Source organism: Centruroides vittatus, unplaced genomic scaffold (genome assembly GCF_030686945.1).
Source record: "Centruroides vittatus isolate TY-2023 unplaced genomic scaffold, ASM3068694v2 contig_2807, whole genome shotgun sequence".
Lineage (NCBI taxonomy): Eukaryota > Metazoa > Arthropoda > Arachnida > Scorpiones > Buthidae > Centruroides > Centruroides vittatus.
In genome coordinates, this window is record NW_027121784.1 from 1 (window position 1) to 21,842 (window position 21,842).

At 30.2% G+C, this 21,842-nt stretch overlaps 1 long non-coding RNA gene across 1 annotated transcript; it reads right to left on the reverse strand.

The window, feature by feature from the left end:
• Positions 1 to 322: 322 nt before the first annotated feature.
• LOC136972116 (uncharacterized) lies at positions 323 to 1,098 on the reverse strand. Its single transcript, XR_010880285.1, has 2 exons — positions 968 to 1,098; positions 323 to 633 (listed from the first exon to the last, which is right to left on the reverse strand). It is a non-coding gene; the product is annotated as an uncharacterized lncRNA (long non-coding RNA).
• Between the last annotated feature and the right edge of the window lie 20,744 nt (positions 1,099 to 21,842).

Sequence of the window (21,842 nt, forward strand, 5' to 3'; positions counted from 1 at the left end):
ATAGCGGACCCTACATCTGTGAGACAACGCTAAGAAGAAGAAGAAGATCGTATTAAATTTGCTAAAACCTTTATACATGCGTACCCGAATCTTATTCAAATGTAGTCTTTGATATATTAATTCATAATAATAACATAATACAACACATTATATAATTCAAGATATCAGCTTTTACCTTTTACTGATAAAAGGTTTATAGCCAGTGTACAGTACCTTTCTGGTCTGGACCTCTTCAAATGTACTCGGTCAGTACACATAAATAAATAAACAAATAATTTTGAAAAGATTTATAAAAATTTACACAAATTTCTGAAATGTTGCAAATTTTTTTTTTATTAAGAACTTTTTAAATTGGATTGGATCGTTTAGATTTACACTTATTTTTAAAATGAAAAACGTAAGAAGAAAATTAAATATTCGAAAAATCTAAGAAACAATTAATAAGTTCGACGCATTCTCCTTCATTATTCAAAAATTTTCCGTCTTTACATTGGCATCCTATTGTGCATAATGGCAACAGTATGGAGGCGCATCGTTCCGGATGTATGGTGTTTTCGAGATACGTATTGCATCTCCTAGGTCCACAAGGAGTAATGCAATTGACTATTTCTTGTCCTTCACCACAAATTAATGCTGAAACGATATAAGTTATAATTGTATCATAATGATAATTTTTATGATAAATAAACGAATATTATCTGCAGTATTTATTAAAAATTGTATTAAATGTAAGTAATATTCTACATACTTTTGTTAAAAAATATTATACATTTGACTTTAAGACTTATCAATAGCATTATTACTAAGACCCAATGAAAGTTAATATCTTATATACGTGTATGTTGTCACAATAATCAATTTAATTTTGCGTGACTTAAAGGAAACCCATTACAATTACTATATAAAGTTATTTTAACTATTTAAACCTTATTAAAAGAATATTAATTTATTTAGAAATGTAACTTACGATGAGCTGAATCTTGAGAAAAGCAGAGAAAGAAGATGCAAATTATGGGAGCAATATATGTCTTCATCGCTGGTTCTCTGTATCAACTCTGTATGAAGCACTAATTAGTCTGGAAGTTTTAAAGATTTGAAGTTTCCTGTTCGTTTTCCGTAGATAATACAAAATATAAAATAATTTTTATAATGTATATTTAATTACTTATAGCATAACCAAGTATAAAATATAGATATATATGAATAAATTTATTTATTCACATTTTAATAGAATTATTATGATGTAAAATATTACAAACAATAAAGTAATTTTTCTTTAACATTTTAAAGAATATTAAAATTATAAAAAAATAGAACCTTATTTTTAATTAGGTCTAATAAAAATACATTTATTAACCGTAAAAATTACGACTAATTTTACTATAATTTATAATACAGTAATGAATTAATGATTTCAATTATAGGTTAAACTGTATTTACTATAGAAAAATTATATTATAAAATAATTATTTTCGTAATAAATTAAATATGATTGTATTCTGTAAGATTCAAAAATAAGAGAAAATAAAATTACATTTTTAATTTTGTTTTTTACGGAAGAAAATGTTTGTTATATTTTCGGATACAATTGATAAAAATGAGAAAGACACGGTCTTTGCTATTTTCTTCAATATTTACCGCCCATTTTTTTACCAGCGCTAACCTACTTTCGTGTTAATATTTCTTGCCCATTTTTTTCTAGTGTTTAGATTATATTCAAATCCAACAGAAGAAGTCGTATTAGTTATAAAACTTTGATTTGAATATAGAAAAATTTACATTAAAATTTCCTACACGGTTTTCGCCATTTATCATCTATTAAAGGCTATCTTTAATTTGCTTTTCATCAGAACGTGGAATTCGCAATGAGACGACGAATGTGACTGAGAGGTGAAGTACAAAATCCTAAGTAGGTATTTTTCACGAAAATTATTAGAAATAGATTGGATAGAAATCCAAACTTAAACAGTTTTAAAAACCTGGTTATCGAGCATCTAGATTTAAACAAGGATGAAATAATAATATCTGTAGAGTTCTTTTAATCTCAAAGAATTTAAATTCAGAATGAAAAAACTCTATAACGTTTTTATTTATTAAAATCGTTGTTTTAAATGATAGATAGAATTTTATACTGCATTAGACCTTTTAATAGGATGTTTACAAAACTCTAAAAACGTCAAGATTTATTTTTTATTAACTAAAGGAAGTTTATACACGTACTTGTATTTACAACGTTTTATCTAATTTCCTCTTTTTTTCTCATTTAGACAACACGGTTTGATAATTGAAAGAGTTTAAAATAATTGAAGGCAATGACTTTTTAAATTGTTTTCATTTTTAAGAAAGAAATTATTTTAAAAATGACTTTTCACGAAAGAATTGAAATATTTATCGTGTAATATACTATATATATAATTATTTCTTAATGGAAAATATGAGTAGTTTTTAATAGACTATTTCTGAAAATATAATTTATCACAATTTTTGCTATATTTTTATAATATCATATACATTAAATTATTAAAGTAAATTTAAATTTAAAAAATTATTTACAGAATCTTCTAATATCTCATTTTTAATATTTTATTATTAAATTTTTCGCATTATATCTTCTAACTTTAATGTTGCTACAGAAACTACCTAGAATATTAAGATATATTATTTGTATACTGAATTAATATTTTCATAAATTATATTACAATAATTTTAATTACTCCGGCTGTATGTCTAATGTTGTTATGAATGAAATTATAAATTCCTCGCGTAAAATATATGTATATTTATTGTAATATTTTGCAAATCGATAAATGTCAAGCTACTCGATCGAATGTAAGGAAACCACATTAAATAACAAATGTTGTAAAATATATACAAATTAAAACACATAAAAAAAATACGTAAATAATGAAAACAGAAAAGAATTGAATAAATAAAATAAAAGAGATAGGTAAATAATCCGCCAATGTTCGTTGTAAAGAATTTTTTTTAAATTCAAGTAAAATCACAAAATAAAACTCTTCAAGATTGGATACAGAATTAATATCACACAGAAGGAAACGTCGTCAGCAAATTAAAAGAAAAAAAAGAAGCGCAACATGAGAAATTCCGAGATTGCACATATGAGAGTGAAATGTTCCGTACTTAAATGACCATTAAAATATTTAAAAACTAAAACTCTTTCAAAGTAAACAATAGACGGTTAAAATCGAAGAAGCTAAGTCTAGCCCTGAAGAAGCCACTTCACCAGAATCCGTAATTGTTAAACTGGCAAGTTTATCAAAAATTAGATGAACCTTATTTAATTCGGATAGGATTTTATAAAGTAAAGACCATAGACCATATTAGCAAATAACAATACATTTCGAGTATATATATTAGGCTCAAAGACCGAAATTGCTCGTTGAGCGAAAAAAACGACCACAAAGCGAGATTCGTGTCGTGGCTTTCATGATATTTGACCACTACGCGTTGTGGTGTTTAAGAAAAGCCATAATGAGTTCTGAACATTCTGAGCTGATGCAACCATGATAGAGGATCATACGACGCACAGTGGTTTGTAACTTTAAAATATGGATTATAGCCTCGAAACATTTTTATTTACAAATTTTAATGCTGAACAAGATTAGTTCTATAAGTTTTCCTAGAAATTAAATTTTTGTACTTTATTAATTTTTCTAATTTAACTAATTTTTTTCCATACATTTTTTGTTTTGCTAAAAAGTGCTAAAGGTCTAACTGCATATACTTGTAGGTGCTTGATATATTATATACGATGAAATAAAAATCAGCTGCAAAAGTTAAAAACCACTGTGCGACGGATTTATTATGGTTAAAAGCCACCACACGTTCTGGATGTCTAACTAATAACGAGGCGATGATAAGAAAATAAAACTTTTTTTCATTATAATTTATTTATCTTCAATCATCTTATATAAGTGGGTAAAAAAATTATTCATCACATACAGAAATGTAACTTTACTACTTTTCAACATTTAATCATTCAGGAAAATCTGTTGCGGTGCTCGAAATGTTAACGTTTTCTAACAACTAATTTACTAAAAATAATTACTTTGCCGGGAACTTTTATTAATAAATCAGTCATTTTTAGGAGAATCGAGAATGTTGCAGAGTTATTTTCGTCGGTTGTTTTCGAACGGATTATCGACGAAAACCAAGGATGCTAGGTACAGTACAGTGTACACCCATGTAGCATCAATCTGCATTATTTCTTTAGCTTCTGTTGTCCTATCCTAAAACCTTCCAGTTATAGGAAAAAACAATGGTTTTAGGCTAAAAATTTTTTCATCGAAACTTTTGGCTTGATGAGTAATAAGACCATTGAACACAGGGTAATTTTACCCTAGATTTACCCTAAATATAAGACTACCAGAAACATTACTCTAAGAGGCTGAAATTACTCTAGAAAAGGGTAATTACCCTAGAAACGGCAGCACTGGTCAAGAATGAACACAATACAAACTCCGCAAGTATTTGCAATGCGCCCGTTGACAACTTAAAACCTATCCTTCGTATCATGGTTGCATCAGCAACGTTCAGAACGCGTTATGGCTTTTCTTAATTACCACAACGCGTCGTGGTCAAATATCATGAAAGCCACGACACGAATTTCGCTTTGTGGTCGCGTTTTGAGTTAGCCACAACGCCTTGTGGTCGTTTTTTTCGCTCAATAAGCGATTTCGGTCTTTAAGCTTAACATATACAGTATAGAAATGCATAAGAAGCAGCTCAGTCATGTGGTAAACTTCTTCGGAATTGGCATTCATAATTTATATTTATGGCTACCACCAAGAAATCTTCGGTGGTCACCAGGTTAATTTGCATTTCTCCATTCCAAGAATCCGATTCTGTTAGTTTTCACGAACTAACAAAAATATCATCGAAATATCAGCCATTTTGGACACTTTTCGACTAAAATTCATTTTGGATAATAAAGTCTTAAAGGCAAAAATTGATATTTCGCGTTTAGGATTTTATCATTATATTACTTTTTCACGCAAATAAATTCTCGTAATCACAAGTAGGGTTGTCGGTTTTTTGCCGAGTTTCAAAAAACCGGTTTTTGAATTTCAAATTTCTTCAAAAAACCGGTTTTTTGAAGAAATTTATATAATTTGAAAAGTGGGGTTTCCCAACTAAAAAACCGGTTTTTGAGCCTAGAATTAAACATATAAATAAATTAATTATTTGATTAAAAACATCAACATTTTGACACAAAATCGTCTCTGACATAAAACGGGAATATTGTTAAATACTAAGTTTCATAAAACTATCTACGAAAACAAAAGAAAAGAAAAAAAATTCCCCTACGCCTAAAAAGCGTCCAATTCTCCCTACAATAGGGAGAAATCTTTCAACTACGGAAAAACGATAGAAAGATTTGTACACTTAAAATTAGCTTTGTTGCCTTGTTTTAGCTTTGAATGACATCGGTGCTTCTCACATGTGGAACGAAGCAGAGTATTGTAAAATTGTAGAGCTCCTTAAAGTTTAAGGACCAATACGCTTAGTAGCTGATGCCTTAGGATGACAAAGTTTGCATCTTGTCCTCTTTACTAACAAGTGAAGGCATATTTGAATTTCTGTTATGTGAATTGAAAAATTTGAAAACTGAAATTAGTTCCAAGTTGTTACAGCTGTAGAGGTACGAATTCGAGTGAGAAGACAAACGGGATTAGCAACACACTCCTTTATTTACAAAATTCACAAAACGTTTGGACAAAGTCGTCTAGCGTATTTCTTCCACTAGCTGCAAAATCTAATATCATTAAGTTATCTGGACAAATATTATCGCCAGTAGCGTTCAAGCAAAAGAGGGAAGGAAAAGTCCGATGAATTTTATAACGAAATAAAGTTAAATAAAAATATAACGAAAAAAACGAAACTACTATCTTAACATTTCCTTCATTTTATATGTCTCCCAGATTTTTTCAGCTTTTCGGGTCATTTTCATCGCAGATCGCCCGCGTGCTCCATCGTTGCCATTTTATTATTATCGTTTCGCGGAAGCGAGGATGTCGAACTGCTACGCGATCACCAATTTAGGAGAAGAGAGGGGAAAAAAATACCAGAGAAAGTTCAACAGATTAAAATTTCGAGGACGAGGGAAACTGATGCATTTCTCCTTTTCTCTTTTTTGCATAAACTGCATCGCGAATGCGAATTCTCATTTCAAAAATTCTCTTTCGTATGTTTTTATCCTTCTTCTCGCGTCTGCATAAGCGCAATTTAACACTTGTAAATATGAGCAACGTTATAATTACTTTAATTTATTGATCTCTTCATGCGAGACATCAAAACACAATGACGTGTCTGATAGGTCACAATTTTATCTTATAGGTAGTTTAGCGTGTGATATAGAGAATGATATCCAATCCCGATTATCCACGAGAAATGATAAAAGTTTGTTCAGATTTGACTTCGGATTCCTATCTTCATATCTCACCTTACCTGCTGCAAAAAAAGATATAATTTTAATATGTATAAAATTAAAAAATAATAATAAAAATAATTTTAAACTATTTATTTTATTCTTCTCGAAGAATAATTTAATGATGATACAATGAACTTTCTAAAACTATTTTGTAAAATAATAATAATCCAAAATTAGCATTGTCGCAATAAATACGAATAGGAACATACCAATATAAATTATCTAAATTTGTATTTGATACATCATAACAAAATCAAGCTTGAATTTCAATATTATTATATTTAATTTTAATAATAAATGTATGAATTACTACTAAAACAAAAATTTTTAGGGCGAAACAATATATCTCTCGATACGAAGAGATTTAGCTATTTTTAAGCATCGGAAAATGCAAACTATTATAAAAAAGAAAATTTACGTTTTTATGCATTGTATTAAATACGTAAATAGTAAAAATATTTAAAATTAATATGAGATACAGATGAGTTTATTTTCAACTAAATTATTCGAGTATTTAATCAATCCATTCACGTTTATTTAATTAAGTTCCGTGATTGCGTGAATATTAGAAAAAAATGTATAAATACAATTACTGATTCAATTAGCAATTAGCAACATATAATTTTTATGCATAATTGATTAATTATACGTAAAAATTAAATTACTGTATTTTTTAAATATAAAACTTCGTTTCATGGAATAAAAAAAACCCAGCACTTGAGTGACTTGTTAAGGGGGTGCCTCGAAAGACTTTTCATGGAAAACTGGTCCTACTTAGGTGTCAGACATGTGAAAGTAACTCGTAAAATTCCACTTAGCTTAGCCCGTTGGTCAGGAACAAAGCTGTGTTTGTTTGTTAAGTTATGGCAACGCATCACTTGGGCGATTTGCCTAGTGGGATGCCTTCCGGGAGGTCTTTTTAAGGAAAACTGGTCCCTATTGAGGCGTTACAGACGTGGAGAAAACCCGGAAAACTGTACACGTGGCCAGCCTGTCCGAGCGAGGCGCGAACCCACGACGGAAACTCCCAGTGTTCAGGGTACGAAGACCGCTTGGCCACTGGTGGACCTCCCACAAAGCTGTGACCTGCAATCATCTGTTAGTGTTAAATTGTCTTATTCACTCCGTATTAGTATGCAGAAAATGATTTAAGCTTCTTATGACTATTTCAAAAATCATTATTTAAAATGTTTGAAAAAGTTACTAAAATTAAATAGAGTAGAATCTCGAATACTCGACATTCCGTAAAACTCGTCGTTTCGTTCAAATACTGTAAATAAATACATGAATGAATAAATAAATGTAATCTAATTCATAACACTATAAGTTAACGCTAGGGTGAAATAAGTTAATGTTCTTCACTGGCGACACTTGATAATAGCATCAATTCTACATGTTAACAAAGAATATAGCCCTTTCCCAAAATGCAGTGCAAAACGCCACTACGCGAATGTCGCAAACTCGAAAGTAGTTACTGAATAGCCAATATTTTAAAATTAAATTTTAACTACAAGTAGAAAAGTCACTATTGGTGCTTAGTTAATACGTATAGAATTTGTACATACTTTCTAATACACATGTAATAATAACACATTGTCTGGAGGTAAATTTTTACATCTTTTGTAGTGCAATAATTATTTATGATTGTACTGTATGATCATACTATGAAAAATTGTTTAAAAACAATAAATATATTAGTCGTTCAAAGTAGCACAAGTAGGATAATGAAATAAATCTGAAAAATTTTCCTTTAATAAAATAGATGTTATGAATTTTAAACACATATTGGGAAGCAATTTTAGAATTGCAGACCTATAAATTTCCACTGGCGGCTGTCTGTATGTCTGTCCTTCCTTAATCTTGAGAACGGAGATAGATATATGAAAGGCGAGACCACTTTTGGAAAGCTTAGAAACCGAAGTCCCCGATTAATTGCATAGGCTATTTCCATTCAAATATGTGAATAGTTATTATACGAGTATAAAATACATGAAAGTTGTAGACGAACTAAATACAGTATATTGATATTTGCAATTAGAAAAAATTGACATATAACTTATTTATTTTTTTCCAGCACTTCATTGTAAAATAGAATAAATTAATTCTGTCTTTTATTCCAATGCATTTATTAATTTAATCTGCTCATTTATCCGAATATTCACACGAACACGAACATAAGTGGAAAAATCTAACTGAATTAAATAAATTATTTAATCAAAAATTAAATTAGTTTTCAATTTTCCCAGAAATATTATTAAATATACTAGTACATTTATTATACACGGTGATCAGAATCGACCGTACAATAAGCATACCACGTGATTTCCTGTCGTAAACCAACAGAAAAAATTTTATCCGTTTTTCGTTTGGATGTGACATTTCCGAGTTATTCGCGTGAAAAGGTTTATGGCGTCATTTCCGGTCATTCGGAACTTTAGCTCTAAAAACAGTAGTCCGTAGGCATCCCTGTGGTGGTCAGTCACATGGCTCCCTAGATTACCCGATCTGAATTCTGATCTGAATTTTTTTTCACATGTTAAATCTTACTATCAAATCTACGTCCAGTATTCTTACGCCACGACTTTCTAAAGTTGCCTTTTATTTAGATGTTTTCGCTGAGCTTTATTTTTCAAACTTGTTCCACTAGTTTTTTTAAATGGAATTTTAAGTATTTTTCAATCATCAATAATATTATAATACAACAGTTTTCTATAGTCAAGTGACTAGAGTAAACTATTATGTCATGATAATTCTATGGTCACCTGACAGTGAGATGATAGCCTGCAGTATGTCATATCAAGAGATAACTGATTGAACTATAATAGGTTTAAAAAAATTTTAATGCGCTATTATTTTATAAATACTCAATATTTTTAAATAAAACCTTCAAAAGATCAAATAAGAAGCGGCCAGTCCTCGAAAGAGCTATTAAACTAATGCAGATTCCTCTAGATTGTTCGGTAGCTCAGTTTCATTTATTCTCTCTCGTTGTAAATCTATATGAGAAAATGCCAATCGTTTAAGTCCTATGCGATCCAATGAATTTATTTAAAATTAAATTCATCTAGAATACTTAACATGGACACTAAATAATTCAAATTAATTGATCGTGGAAATATTAAGGGTCAAATTTAGCACTTATTACACATGTGGCTGAGCTTTACTATAGAGTGCGTTAGCAATCTTATTTTATCCGGACAGATCTAAAATTTATTGTTAATTCATATCAATTTTGCGTATATAAATTGTCGATATGTATAATAAGTATGTCATAATTGAGAAATTTATATTATTACAACAAAATTGAATTATTTGAGCAGTTTTTCCCATGTAGGCGCAGCTTTTAATGATTTAGCTATTCAATTTTTTCCAACAATTTTACCAATAATTTCAAATAATTATTTTAAAAATATTCAACAATATGCTTGTATTATTTACTTAATTAATTCAGAAAATATTTTTAAAAAAATTCAATATAAACATTATCATGCATATTTAAATGTTTACAGTATAAGGTAGAATATATATATTATGTATATGTTTAAGTCTTGACTACTAATGGCTTTTTGTTTGCGAAAATAGAAAATAACTATGTACAGTAGCTTTAGTTACTAATGGTGTGTTAATGGCATTTTCGGTGTTTTAATTAAATGTTTATACGAAAGCACGATACTTAATAAGCATATTTAAATGGTTTGGTCAGTTTATAGTTTTAGTAATCTGGAACAAATTACTAAAATGTTACTTTTGCTTCTTCTCATCACCGAATTTCTAATTCGTAAGTTTGACTTTTCCATTATTATTATTATTATTAAATTTTATAGTATTTCAAACATATTTGACGATATTTATATTAATTCAAATGTTTTTTAAATATTGCATTTGTTAAATTGTTTCAATTTAAACTTGACAGAAATAGTTTTAATAAAAATTATTTATTGTGTTTCGTTTTTCTTGTGGAGGATGCAATGGTTTGCAACTCGTAATGGATGGATTATCAAAGGATAATGGAGAGGCACAATGCTTAATGGAAGGGAAGATTTTGGCTACATTTGCTGTTGTAGAAAAAGAATCGCCAAACTTAAATCCGGAGAAACCAGAAATAGATTATTGGGCTGGATTCATAATAGACCAAGATGGAAGTTTAGTTTTTGAAGATGATAGTCAAAAGACTATACCAGAACCTATGAATAATGGAATGGCGGAATTTCCACATACAAAACAATTGGCTAGAGTGAAGAATTCTTTTGGTTATCTCGATACAAATAAACGTATTGAAGCCACAACAGATAACGTAGCGAAAAAATATTTCCTCTGTGTGACAAAAGCAGAAGTCTCTAATACACGTAATTTCATATTTAAAAATTAATTAGTTATTAATATTTAGTGATAATTTATTCTTATCGCTTTATGCTATAATTTATTCTATTAAATTGTGTGATGTTATTATATATTATTTTTATTTTTAAAACTTCATAAAAGTTATTGAATTATCATGTAATGTACAATTATTTTTGATGTAATATATAATCTACGTATAATCTTAGTTACTGACTGCTTCTATAATAAATATTTAATTTAACTAATATGAATATTTTCCTGCTGCTTTATAGCATGTGATAAAAGCAGAGATTATTGGTTGGAAGGAGACTACTGTTTTAAAAATCATTGGGTGAAAAAAACTATGCCAGAGGCGAGAAAAATATGTGAAGACGAAGGAGCCTCATTTGTTATTTGCAAAGAGAAGATGCAACTTTTAGATGCAACAAAGAAAATCGACGACAGTTTTCTAGGAAGAGGAGTTTGGTTAGGATTGAAGAAAACTGATGGCGAATGGGTGCAGAGTGGTATTATACCCTTGACTGATACCGAAAAAAATTTTTGGGTTACCAAAGAACAAACAGAAAAAGGAGACTGCGGATTTTATTCATTCGATGCCAAAGACTTCATGATTGTGGATTGCAATTTGGATGCCTTTTTTTTCTGTCAGGATGGTATGCTTTTTAATATTCTTTATTAAATATTGTAACATTACAAACGTTCGCAGTAAACAAGCTGATTGGATTAACGGTAAGATCATTTTGAAGTTTTTGTTCGATTGTTGTTGTCTTGTGGTTTTTATATGAATACGAATGAGTGATGAGCTAAATGTATACATATAAATTACATATCAAAGCATATACACACATATACAATGTACTATATATATATACGCGCACTTCATTGTTCATTGAATCCATTATAACATGTTTAAAAAGACGAGTTCTCGTATGTCGATTTAGCTACATCATCTTAATATATTCTTCTGTTTAAAGGTAAGAAATTAGATATTGTATTTGTTATTACAGTATATCATTGCTTATAAAAATGAATATTTTATATTTTCAGAGTGTTTTACGAATTTAGGATTAACAATCTTTCACTTCGCTTTCTTTTATTAAATACTTTAATGAGGTAAAGATACTGTTCAGATAATATTACATTAAAATTTAAAATTTTATCAAAATTAATGTATAATATACTTTAAAAAATTCATTTGTATTTTTTATCTATAGATTCTTGCTAACGTTTTAATTATTCGGCCTCTTCGAAGTACTGTACATCAAGATATTAATTTGACTTTTCGTTTCTCCGTTTTAAAGAGTTAAAAATGCATTGTTCTGAAAAGGATTGTAAATAATTTATTTTTATATGTATTTTTATATTCTCAAGCACAATACAGCAAATAAAATGTATTTATTTTTATCAAAATTCAACGAGTTGCATAACTTTCCCTGAAAAAAAAAGTTAAAATTATGTGCGACGTCATCTGTTATCAGATTCTATTAAAATTAATTTTTGTATTATTAATTATTATAAAATGTCGAAAAGCTTAATTTTGAAGGTACAGAGGAATTTTATTAAACAATTGCAAATGATAATAACGAGTAAAAATCGCCATTAAGTCCGACCCTACTCGAGATATGACACACGACTCCCCTTTATCTCCCCACCCCGTCGACCTTTAACCACCAAAATTTAATAGCATCAACCCCTAATAAACAAACCTCTGTGCAAAATTTTATAAATTTTAATTTTCGACAAAAGACACGGCAGTTATTAAGTTTCAAAGTAAGTAAAAAAAATAAACTAACATCTAAAAGTAGGAAAAAAATTCTCATTTTTTTGCGATTCTCGACGTTTCAAGGTTACCTGAGTCCAAAAAATGTAAAATTCTTGGGGGTCATTTTTTTGTCACTCGTCATACTTTCCCTCAGTTATATATAACAGAGCCGGAAAAGTAAAAATGTAATTCACATCATAATATAATCTTATTTTATCGTAAATATAATTATAGGTATTTAAATTATTTCACATTATAAGCTTAGTATGTCGAAAAAAAAAAAATAGTTAAGCAAAATGAACAGAAAAAGATTATTTAATTACAGTGTGTATAATATTTTTAATATTATTATATAAATGTTTAATAATTTGTATAATATTTGTATAAATGTGTTAATAACTTGTATAATGTTTTTAATATTATTTTAATTAACAATTGATATTTAAACTTATAATTACTGTACGAAAATTGTTACGGAATTTAAAGTAATATTCTACATTTCGAAAGTTTCAATGCACATTTTATCAATATCTTAATGAGTTCAAGGGTGTTTTTACTTTGTCTTTAAGAAAATTGTTCTGAGTTATAAAGAATTTCATATTTCAAAGCTGTGAAAATCCAGAAATTAATGTATGTTTAAAATAATAATAATAATAATAACAAATCGTTATACCCCATGTTTCGCTACAAAATTATTGCAGTAATTTAAAAATTTCATGTGTTATTGGGCCTAAACTTATATGTAATTGAAGTAAACTATGTTTATATTCTAATTAATTTTCTTAAGTTTTTCGTGTTTAATTACAAACTGCAGTACTGTATAGTACGTACAGTATCTACTAGTTAGGCTTAGAATGCAAGCTGACAAAAAAAGAAAAATTTGTGTACTAGCTTAATCAGTTAATACTTTTACTATACAATGAGAACTGAAAGTGCATGATAGTTCATACGTCTTAAACTTTTAATGAGGGTGAGAACATGAGAATTAACAGATGTAGGCCTACAGAACGAGAAAAATTCAGCAGAAAAATGACAAAAATTAGCAAGCTTTCCGCGTGACCAGAGAACTAGGACTAAGATTTTTACGAATTTAAACAAAGCTAAGACGATGAAAATGAAAAAGTTTTCTCCAACTTGTAATACGAGATTAGATTGGCTATTCTTTAGTATTTGTCACTTCTAGAGGTAATCTACTAAATTGTGACTAACGAATATGAATTTTCATTTGAAAAGAAAACCAACAAGCTAAATAATTTATTTTATATAATCAAGATACATTTATTTTTTAGAATTTTAAAAATTTTGAAAATGAATCTTCTTTTTCAAATATTATCTTTAAAACAGCTGGTTTGTTCTACGCATATTCCCACATTATTATAAACTTTACCGTTCTTACATTGGCAACCTGGTACACATTGCGGTCTCAAATACACACATGGATCAATTCTTAGAATATTACTGCATGCTGGTGCTCCACAGCTTCCCAAACAATAAACGAATTTTTCGTCTTCATTGCAACGACCTAATAACGAAACTAAGAAAAGAGATAACAACAAAATTAAATAATTTGCTAAAAATTTGTTTTATGAAAAAGTATAATTATATATATTATTTCTTTGAGCATTTGAATGAATCATTAATCAACAAATTAATGCAGTAATAAAACAAGCAATAATTATAAAAATCAATTAATATCATTTATGATGTTTTAATTAAATACATGATAAAAACAAAGCTGAAACAAGCAATAACATTTATTGTGTTATTTAAAAATGAGTTATTGCCTAACGGTTTTTATGCGAATGAAATTTGCATGTTTTCAGAAAGAAAATAAAATTACATTCATTTATATAATTTTGAAGAATTTATAGTTCAAACAGATTTTTTTGTGTTTTCTTTGTCTTCTTCCATAATACATAGGATCGACGTACAGGTTGAAACTAAGATCCTATTGTCTCACGTTAAATAGAGAACAAAATCCGAATTCTTCACTGCAATAGAACAATGGTAGAAAGACAATTGACGTGCTGAATCCTTACGAAAATTCACGAGAAGACAGAATTACGATCGTCTTCACCTGAGATAATCAATCTTACCTAGTGTAGGTCGTCCGTAATGAGTCAATGTTGTTTAGGTTATGATGAGCTATTCTTTGCGTTATGAAATTAATTTAACCAAATTGTATGAGAACGTTTTACTAAGATAATAACATTAGTAAAATCTAACAACTGGAAAATATCATAAGCCTCGGTAGAGGCAAGCTGTCAAGTAAGCGATTGAACGAACGAACGGCTTAACGAAGCGAACTGTACTATATTGGAATTATAACATTTTCTGTCTATCCAGATTCTCATTTTATTAACAATCTAAAGATATCGGGCCATCCGGACAAAATATGAGTATTGTCGTCGTCAACTGTACTTCGTACAATTTCGTACAACTTCGTACAGTTTCCACTTAACGTATCAAGTTTCATCGAGTTCTGTCCGTTCATTCCCGAAAAATCGATTTTTATCGATATTTTTCGTTTCACTTAAAAACTCTTCTTTTCTCCTTCAATCAAAAAAGTTCGGTATCTTCGGTATCAAAGGTTCATTCATAAAGTGATAAAGGTTTTAAGGGGATGTCCGAAGAGGGGAGGAGGTTAGGGAAACTTCGACAAACTGGAACAAGAATGGGAGGAGAAGTAAAAATTTGAAGAAAAATGCGGACGTAATTTATGGACAGCCCTAACGGAAAACTAGAGAATTTGCATAATACTTATTTTGCTCGTATTCTACAAAATTGTACTTATTATTCAATGTAACCACCAAATTATATCGCAAATCTTGCAATTATTTTTCCTGTCACATTCGCTATCAATCATACACAAATTCGGTTAATGTTACCTTAGGATCCAAAATGGCGGCGGTGGGAATTTTTTCCCTACTTCGGAGACTACTACGGGGAAAAAATTTTCCCTAGAGTCGTGACGTCGACGCCGTTGAGAATTTTTCCCCGTTCGGTTTCGACCCTGCGTTCGACGTGGCCGAGTTTCCTGTAACCTCGAAACGGACGGTAGTGTGTATTTGCGACGGTAGAGGGAGCTTTTTCGTAGCGTCGTGCGAGAGTAAAATCGGCGGGAAATACGTAGGGGTGTTACGAACGAATATGCAAATGCATGATCTACGACGTGATTCTGTTCCTTTCCGGGCAATTTTATGCAAATCGACTAGTTTCCAGTTGGAATCGTTTGCTGTAGTGTTGCGACGAATTGCGTATTGGAATAATTGCTGTTTTATTTCGTTACGATATTTCATTCTCGCACAATTTATTATCGGTAAACGTATAGTTTATTTGCAATTGTTCGATAATGAGTAGTTTTGCAGATTTGAGTTGCAACGACGAATTTTGGTCGAAATGCACCACCCGTGATTTCTCCATGTTAATTGAAGACGACTTTTTGGAACCAGGTTTGCCTCCCAGTATCGATAACGCATTGAAATTTGCTGTAAAATTAGGCATACAGCCGACCGAGTCCGTTTGCATTCATTGCGATTCTTTATGCAAATTATACTATCGGAGTAATAGAGAAAGCTGTTTCTTGCGATGTAGTAAGTGCGGAACGAAGACCTCTGCCTTTGATGGAACATTTAAAAGTAAATTTGGCCACATTTCTTGGAGTTGCATTCTGTCGTTTATATGGCACTAACTATGTCTGGAATGTACGGCGACGACCTCGGCGATTGCGGCGGGCAAATCCAGAAAAACGGGAGTCGATTGGTCCAATCACATACGGTTGGTATTGCTTATAGCTTTGAGTAATTTGACATCGTTTAAAAAAGGAGTGCCGAATAAAACGGTGGAAATCGACGAGACCGTAATATGTAAAAGAAAGTACGAGAAAGGGCGTATATTTAAAAATACGTTCGGAAAGGAAAAAAAGATAGGAAGAAGCAGGCAACCACCATCGAAAAATGAGTAAAAAAATTTTTTTTTTTTTTTTGTTTATTTCGGTTAATATCCGCGGAGTGTGCAGAGAAATTCAAGATGGCGGCCGGAAACGCAGCCATCTTGAATCGAGGGAAAATTTTTTCCCCGTCGCAGTCTCCAACGTAGGGAAAAATTTCCCCCGCCGCCATTTTGGATCCTAGGGTAACATTAACCACAAATTCTACATAGCAATCATTGGATTTGCGCTTATTATGACACAAAACGTATTCTTGTATATTAATTCTATAAATTATGATAAAATAACTATGGAATTAAAAGTATTCTTACGGAGATTGTATTTTCATATTAATACCGACATCTCTGAACTTTCCAAGAGTACAGCAATAACCAAATAGAGTCGAGTGCGATGTATATAGAATCATAGAATCTCTTTTGCTATCTCCTTAGTAGGCCTATTTGGTGTCAAACCCGATACGATTCGATACGTTTTTTTACAGATCACTGTTCCTTTAATTAAAGTGTATAATGTGATAATAATTCCTTCAAACTGTTATAATGAAATAAACTTTGGAATGATTAGTAATAAAATAAATCTGTAATGCACCGCCAAGTATGAGTTTGAAAACCGAAATATTGTTTTATTAAAAATGATATTGGCACCGATACCAAAACTGTATATAATGAAAATTCTTGACACCACTATTACAGCTTTTGATGACAGAACGATTACTTAACGTCCCCGAATCACGACTTTTCGTAGCGAAATAATTACGAATGTAAAAGGTAGTGATTGAATAAAGGTTTCGAACCTTATTGTGTTACGTGTCAGATAAAACTATAATAATTTGAAAATGATTGATCTACGCTTGCTTGACTGCAGTTTCTGTACCTGTAAGGTTTACAGGAATGTTTTTGGAAATAATTCGTTTAAATAGAAAATATTTCATAATTCTAAACATTATTTTAAAAAGCTTTATTTCAATTGTGAAATAACAAAATTTATAGGACTATTGTTTTTATTTTGTCAAAGATGTTATCATTCGATATGTCAAATATTATCAGTCGATGTTTTCAATCTTTACATGTAATAAACAGAAACATTTTTATATTTCAATGTTGAAAAGACTTGAACTTTGTTCGTATTGTCTTGATTTTCTAATGTAAAAACATTTTTACAAATTTTTATATTTATTTTTGTAAATTATATTATGATAGTAATAAGGAAAGGATTAAAATTAATATTAGTTATTTAAATTCTTTAAAATAGTTTTTAAATACATTAGTAATAAATTAATATTCAAATAACTAAATTATATTTTAAAATAATACATAAGATAAAATATTCATCGAATAAAATGAATATTATCTAATATTTGTAATCTAAATCATGAGGAGGTTTAATAGGTAAGTATTAACTCATTTTCCTGGCTCTGTGAGGAATTGATGTTATGAGAACCGAGGTAGAGAAGGGATTTCTATGCCCCGCTTACCGGCACGATCTGGTGAAGACCGTCACTGTGTCAAGGGATGGCTTTAGGTTAATTGTAAGTTATTACTAATTAATTAAATTAACTAATCCCCTCAGAATGTTACAATGTCTTTACACTTTGAAGATTATAAGTCAAAGGGGTGGAGTTTTACCTCGAGTGTGATCAAAATGTAATGAAAATTTTACTCGTTATTATCATTTATAATTATTTTAAACTTACCCCCACCCCGAAAAATAACATCTTGACTTTTTATTACAGTTAATATTTCAAAATAAATATTTTAAAGTGAAATTTCATAACAGATTTTCTCAAATAATTTTTAACTTTGTGAATTATAAGTGCCGTAGAAGTCGTGCAACAGTCCATGCCAGCTTTTACAACAAATGTAGGAATAATATAGCTGTTAAAATTAAAGTTACCATTTAAAGTTTTTAGTTACTATTAGTAATTTTGCTATTAATTATTTTTCTTTCTTTAAAACAAAGTTTCATTTTCTTTTGTGGGCAATTTAATTTAAAATAATGATAAATATATAAAATTAATCATAAACACATATCGTATTACTATTGTGCTTTTTATATTCGTTATTTTTATATAGTGCTTTTTCTACATTTCAATTTATAATTTACTTACAAATAGAAGAAATAATGTAATCAGATTTTTAATATAATTATCCCCATTTAATAATTTATTAAATAAAATTTTGTCATCATTTAAACAGTTTAATCATTATTTCACATTAAATTACATTTATATAATACAATGTAATGGAGCAAAATCGGTGACTTTTCTAAATTTTCGTGAAAATTAGATGATTATTTTAAAACAATTTTATTTTCTTAAGGTTGATTGTAACCTTTTTTCTTTTGGTTATGTACGCCATCTCCAGCATAAGGCGTTAAAGATTTCACACTTTTTTTACGGAAAAATCTTTTTCCAAAAATTCTCTGAAACGTACGTAGATACAACCAAAACAGTTTTTAACACTTTATGCTGGAGATGACGTGCATAATCAAAAAGGTTACAATCAACCTTAAGAATTAAAAAATTACATTTTACAGTAAAAAAAAGTCACTCGTGCTATTTCTATATATATTTATTAAATTAGAATAAATGTACCTAGTACTATTAAAATTTAAAAAAGCAATTCATCTTAATTAAAATTTAATTCTTAAATAAAGAATAAAATAAAGTAAATTATTATATAGGGTGAATGAGGGCGAGATGATGGGAAATAAGCTGTGATTGTAAAAAATAAATTTTATTTGAAAAACTGACCGAACTGGTGGTTTATTATCATACCGAACAACATAATAACGAGCAAAATCACAGTGTTCTTCCGAAAAACACATTCGCAAAAATAAAATATAATTTTTTGCTAATTCGCCATCTCACCCTTAGAGGTTGATGAACAGTATATTGATAAGACCTCTACCAGAGTCTACTGTTATTTCTGACCGATACAGGTTAGACTCATTGTTCAAGCTTCTACAGTATATACAAGAAAAAGTTGTCTTCTAGTCTTAATTAATGTAAGATTTTCGAGGCTACGGTAAACATAAGCATAGTAAAACATTCTACAAATCAGAAATAAAAGCATTTGATTTTTTCCGCTTATTTTTACAGCAATTGAGCTTAAACAGCACACATAGTAAGTACGGCTTTCGACTACCACAATATATTTTAGTACGAAGCGCTACTTTTTAGTTTATACAGTAATTACACGAGTTCGCAATTCACCATCTCGCCCTCATTTACCCTTAAAGAAAATATATCAAAAACAGAATAATATGCTTATGATTTATTCAAAGTAAATTATTTATATAATTTACTTTATTATTTGAAATTCAGTTATGCATAAAAGAAGGAAATCGAAGGCCGGATGACCGAGGCGCTTAAGGCATCATTCTACTACTCTGGAGTTTATGGAATTAAATCCGAGCGAATAACCCAAAAACCTTTTCTTGGCTCGTCTGTCCCGTCCTCCTCACTCGGCCACTCTTTTTGTGAGCGTAGCTAAGCCCAGCCTGCATAAAATTCAAAAAGCTAATAGATCAAAAATGAAGAAATGAAGTACATTCGTTTAAAACGAATAAAATAATAGCAAAATTACAAATAATTTTTCAGTTTTTTGCTAACTGCACCAATTTTGTTTTTATCAATAAAATCGATACAATTGAAGATTATAATCTATACTAGCGGGTGGGCCCGGCGTTGCTCGGGCAAAAGTAACGATACCGAAGATTAAGAATATTTACCTTATCCGTTTTCACAGAATGCAAGAATTGGGTCCTCCCTGTTTCCAGACTAATTAGAGAATTTTTAGACGAGTCTAAAAATATGTTCGATTTCCCACAAAAACGAAAAAAACTGCACCTGCGTCTTACACGTCGCTTTCTCTTAACAATTTCATTGTTACGTAACACTTTCATTGTTGACAATTCCATTGTTACGTAACACTTCCATTGTTACGTAACACTTCCATTGTTGATGGAAGTGTTAAGACTTAATCCTGTCCCTCTCCCCCGTGGGGAGGAATTTCGAAAAATCCCTTCTTAGTGTGCGTTCTCGTGACGTACCCTAACTGTGTGCCAAATTTCAACTTTCAACTCCTAACCGTTTGGGCTCTGCGCTGATTTTTATTATTATCAACTCGTCTCGATTATATATCTACTAGCAGATAGGCCCGGCGTTGCTCGGGCAAAAGTAATGATAGCGAAGATTAAGATTATTACGTTATAGTCACAGAAGAAAAAGAGTAATTTCATCAACAAACTAAATATTTTTAATAAAAAGTCGAATTTGAAAATCGAATATTGTAATATTGTTCGATTTTCACGACGTGTTCTGATTATATCGTTCGATTTTCATCGAATGTTCTAAAGAAGAAAAGTCGAGAAAAACCGAATTAATCTGTTTAAATTTGAAAATCGAATATGTTCTAACATATTACTTTTTTTTTTTTTTCCTCCAGCGCCCGTAAATCTTGCATGTCGCCTTCTCTTGTTCTCCATTGTTACTTAACACTTCTATTGATACTTAACACTTCCATTGTTGATGGAAGTGTTAAGCCTTAATCCTGTCCCTCTCCCCGTGGGGAGAAATTTCGAAAAATCCCTTCTTAGTGTGCGTTTTTGTGACGTACCGTAACTATGTACCAAATTTCAACTTTCTACTCTTAACCGTTTGGGCTCTTAACATTTCCATTGTTACGTAACACTTCCATTGTTAACACTTCCATTGTTGACACTTCCATTATTATTTCATATTCCATTGTTGCTTCACACTTCCATTGTTACTTAACACTTCCATTGTTGATGGAAGTGTTAAGACTTAATCCTGTCTCTCTCCCCCGTGGGAGGAATTTCGAAAAATCCCTTCTTAGTGTGCGTTCTCGTGTCGTACCCTAACTGCGTACCAAATTTCAACTTTCAACTCCTAACCGTTTAGGCACGTCTCGATAATGTATATAGAAGCTTTAATCCTGTCCCTCTCCCCGTGGAGGAGAATTTCGAAAAATCCCTTCTTAGTGTGCGTTTTCGTGACGTACCCTAACTGTGTACCAAATTTCAACTTTCAACTCTTAACCGTTTGGGCTCTGCGCTGATTATTATTATTATATTATTATCAACTCGAGTTGATAATAATAATAATAATAATAATCAGCGCAGAGCCCAAACGGTTAGGAGTTGAAAGTTGAAATTTGGTACACAGTTAGGGTACGTCACGAGAACGCACACTAAGAAGGGATTTTTCGAAATTCCTCCTCAAGGGGGAGAGGGACAAGATTAAGGCTTCTAAATACATTACGGAGACGAGTTGATAATAATAAAAATCAGCGCAGAGCCCAAACGGTTAGGAGTTG